The sequence below is a fragment of the Gadus macrocephalus genome, chromosome 8 (genome assembly GCF_031168955.1).
Source record: "Gadus macrocephalus chromosome 8, ASM3116895v1".
NCBI lineage: Eukaryota > Metazoa > Chordata > Actinopteri > Gadiformes > Gadidae > Gadus > Gadus macrocephalus.
The window spans coordinates 2,739,988-2,744,726 of NC_082389.1; the positions used below are offsets into that span (position 1 = coordinate 2,739,988).

General features: G+C 47.4%; 1 pseudogene; it reads right to left on the reverse strand.

Annotated features, from left to right (window-relative positions):
- Window positions 1-571: 571 nt before the first annotated feature.
- LOC132462634 (uncharacterized protein K02A2.6-like) lies at window positions 572-4,739 on the reverse strand (annotated as a pseudogene).

Here is a 4,739-nt window from a genome sequence, read left to right on the forward strand (position 1 = left end):
TAACTCTGTGAGTCTGAGTCCGAGATGAGTCCCCTAATCGGACTGAATGGTGCAGTTTCAGTACGCCGTGGACCACTTTGGTCTGCCATCGTCAGTCGCTACTCGCTACTGTCTGCCGTGGAATCAAAACAAACCCTCTAGTTGAGGACGCGCCTTGATGACGCGGGCCCGAATGCGCCACAAGAAGCAGACGGAAAACCTTATATATCCATGCAGCAAACAGACAGGTCTGTCGGCCAATAAGGTCATTCGGTCCGAAGAATTTTATTGGTTGAAGTTTTCACTAAATATTATGTGTAGTAACTCACGGGAGGCTTCTTATTGCACAATTAAGGAGCTTTATTTCGTTCCTGACGAACACAGTGTGCAGCATACGTAACATGGTAAACAAGGGCACATGGCTGACTGAACTTGTTCTGTGCCTCACTCATAGGTTAACTCAACCGTAACAACAAAGGGTTGCTGCCACCTAGTGGACAGCGGATTAACATCTTTTAAATACTCTGCCCAGTTATAACATCCCTCCCTCCTTAAGCAGGTTACAATTATTATTATTATTTTTCTTCTCTTTAAACATTCTAACAATACAAACACATCAGTTTCTTTTCTTGTTTGATTAGGTGTCCATATTAAGACCCACTTATCAATGAGTCTTTCTCTTAGTTCAACTGGAAGTCTATAAGATAACTGGGCAACTTAGTTTCCCTTTTGGCCAGTCGCTTCACTGGAGTTTGGTTTGCCACAGCTCTTTGGTCTGAACTTCCTACAGCTTCTGTTGCTGCTGGCTCTTCCAACTGTTCACCACTAAGCACAACCTCCTCAGCATCCAGCCATGCTTCATCTTTTTTGTTGGGCTGAGTTGAAACAGTCTGTTGTTTTTCATTGCCCCTTTCTGGTATCTGGTGGTGATCAAGAATCTGATCCACATGTCTCCTCACTATTCTCTCATCACCCAGCATCACCTTGTATGACACTGGTCCCGTCACTGACTCAATGATTCCTGGAATCCACTTGGGTCCAAAACTGAAGTTCTGGGTCAGCACTGAATCTCCTGTTTTAAAACAGCGTTCTTTTGCCTTTTTGTCGTGATCTTTTATTTGTCTTTCTTGTTTTTTCTGCACTCTATTGTTTAGGTCTGGGTGGATTGAATCCAAAGTGCAACGTAGCTTCCTCCCGAGAAGCAGCTCTGCTGGTGAAAGGCCTGTTGTAGTGTGAGGTGTCACTCTGTAGCTGAATAACACTCTGGCTACTTTAGCTGTCAGCGTGCCTTCTGGACATTTTTTCATCATTCTCTTAAATGTTTGTACCCCTCTCTCTGCTAACCCGTTACTGGAGGCATGGTAGGGTGCAGAGGTCACATGACGGATTCCATTTTTACTTAGAAACACGTTGAACTCTGTGCTGATGAAACAAGTGCCATTATCAGACACCAACAACTCAGGTAGTCCATGGTTACTGAAACTGGTACGCAGGCACTCAATTGTGGTGGCTGAAGTGGCAGAGTTCACCGGATACACGTCCATCCATTTTGAATGTGCATCTATGAGCACAAAAAACATTTTTCCCATGAACGGTCCGGCATAATCCACGTGAATACGACTCCAGGGCTTGTCGGGCCAATCCCAGGGGTGTAACGGAGCTGGTGCCGGGACGTTGCGATGCTCCTGACATGTTGTACAGGCCTTTACTGTATCCTCCACGTCTTTGTCCAGCTTCGGCCACCAAACGTAACTCCTAGCCAATGCTTTCATCCTGGACACTCCTGGGTGGCATTGATGAAGTTGTCTCATGACACTTCCTTGGCCTGGTTTTGGCACAACCACTCTCGACCCCCACATTACACAGCCATTTTGAATACTAAGTTCAAGTTTCCTCACCTCATAAGGGGCAAACTCCTCCCCCTTTTCTTTTGCTGACCAGCCGTCGCAAACCATTTCTCTCACTCTCGACAGTACTGGATCTTTGTCTGTCCATGCTTCCACTTGATCAGATGTCACAAGTGTGATGTCAGAGCTCTCCAGCATGAGAACCCTCTCTTCCGACGTCTCCACTTTTGGTGTATCTGGCAAAGGAAGGCGGCTGAGAGCGTCTGCATTGCTGTGATGTTTTCCTTCCTTATACACTATTGTGTATTCGTAGGCTCTCAGTGTTACAGCCCACCTTTGGATCCTGGGCGAGGCCATTTGTGGTACTGCTTTCATCTCATTGAAAAGTGACAACAAGGGCTTGTGGTCTGTCACTATAGTGAATTTCCGTCCATAAATGTATTTGTGGAAGCGTTGTATTCCAAACATCACAGCGAGCCCTTCCTTATCCAGTTGTGAGTAGTTTTTTTCTGCTGTGTTTAGTGTTCGTGAGGTGAAACCTATGGGTCTTTCAGCTCCATCTGGCATGTGGTGTGACAGTACGGCACCTACCCCGTATGGTGACGCATCACATGACAGCACAATGTCCTTCTCTGGATCGTAATGCACAAGCACCTGAGCTGACTGCATGAGTTCTTTAGATTTTTCAAAGGCTGCTAGTTGTGCATCTCCCCACTGCCACTTTGTGTATTTTTGTAGCAGTTTGTGCACCGGAGCAAGGACAGTAGACAGATTTGGTAGGAACTTGTTGTAATAGTTTAACAGTCCCAGATATGCCTTCAACTCTGTCACATTTGAAGGTGATGGTGCCTCTCTGATTGCTTCCACCTTCTCATGCACTGGGTGCAGTCCTGTTGCATCCACTTTGTGACCCAAAAATATCACTTCCTCACTCATGAACACACACTTGGTCCTCTTGAGCCGTAGACCGGCCTCCTGTAGCCGTTTCAGCACCATAGTCAGAGTCTTTAGGTGCTCTTTGTCGTCTTTTCCCGTCAGCAGGATGTCATCCAGGAAGATGGCCACACGAGGGATGCCCTGCAGTAGTCCTTCCATGGTACGTTGGAAAATAGCCGGACATGATGAAACGCCAAAAGGTAGCACTCTGTATGTGAACAAGCCTTTGTGTGTATTTACAGTTACATACTTTTTTGCTTCCTCATCCAACGGAATCTGGTGGTAGGCGTGACTCAGATCTAACTTTGTAAATTTTTGTCCACCTGAAAGAATGGCAAACAGGTCCTCAATTCTGGGGATTGGATACTGCTCCAGTTTTGAGATCTGGTTCACTGTCAGTTTGTAGTCTCCGCATAGCCTTACTGTGTCATCTGGCTTCAACACAGGGACCACCGGCGCTGCCCACTCAGCATATTTTACTGGTTAAATTATCTTCTCGGCAAGGAGACGGTCGAGTTCAGCCTCAACTCTCCCTCTCATGGCGTATGGGACGGGTCTGGCTTTAAAAAACCTGGGGGCTGCTTCCTTGTCCACATATATTCTTGCTGGGGGGCCTCTGAATCTCCCTAGTTCGTCTTTGAAAACCTCCCCAAACTCCCCCAGTATCTCCCCCAAGGTCTCGTCTTTAACCTGGAGTATCTGTGGCTCTGGTCTCCTCTGTGCCTTCTCTGGGGTCTCTGTCCGAACATGGTGGATCTGGGGTTCTGGTTTCCACTGTAAACCTAGCCTCCTAATTCAGTACCTGCCTACTAGACTAGGGCCTGAACCTGCCACCACTACCAATGGTAAGTTCTCTACTAGCTGTTTATGCTGTACTTTAACCACTGCTGCTCCCACAACATTTACTTTATGTCCCGTATATGTTTTAAGCCTCACTCTACAGGAGCGTAGCTCTGGCACCTCCTTCCCCCATAAGGTTTTGTACACAGAGTGGTTCACTACTGTTACCCCACACCCCGAGTCCATTTCAAATTGCTGTTTCTCTCCATTAACAGTCAATGTCTGAATAAATGGCTCCTCTGCTGGTATGTCTAGTTGTTCTAGTTTGTACAGTGTGAACATGACTTCATCTTCGTCTATGTCGCCCTCCCCCTGGCTGACATAATGTGTTCCTTGAGGTTTCCCATACTTCCCTGTTGGTACCCCACCCCCTCTAGCCTGTGAAGCGCTAACTGAGCCACCTGACCTACACACTTTTTGAATGTGGCCCATTTTCCCACACTTATGACAGGTTTCCTTAATAAACCTACAGTCCCCGGCCCTGTGCTGCTCACCTCCACACCTGTAACAAGCGTTATTCTGGTGCTGCTGCTTAGTGGGGAACTGCTTTGTAGACATTTTGTGCACTGCTTGAGGTGCCCTCATGTGTGAGTGTGTCGACTCCAGAGACTGTAAATCCTTTACATCCTTGCTGGCTGTCTCAATGGCTTGTGCCAGCTTCAGTGCTTTCTCAAAGGTCAAATCCGGCTCTGACAACAGTCGGCGCTGAATGCGGTCATCTCCGATCCCACAAACCAGTCTGTCGCGTAGCATCTCCGACAACTTGTCTCCATAGTTGCAATCCAGTGCTAACTTCCTTAGCACAGCGATGTATTCCATTACCGTTTCCTCAAGCTTCCTTTGTCTGGAATTAAACTTGAACCGCTGCACAATCTCGCTGGGTTTGGGGTTGAAATGTTCCTTTAAAATCTTGACCAGTTCGGCAAACGTCTTGTCTCCGGGCTTGGCGGGACTGACAAGGTTCCTCGCGAGGCTGTACGTCTGACTTCCCACTGAACTGAGCAATATAGCTTTCTGCCGACTTGCATCTGTGATTCCATTAGCCTCAAAGAAATGGTGGAGAACCTCACAATATTCTTCCCGCGTCTGCGTCTCACTGTCGAACGGAGCGGTGCTCCCTACCAAGGCCGCCGCCAT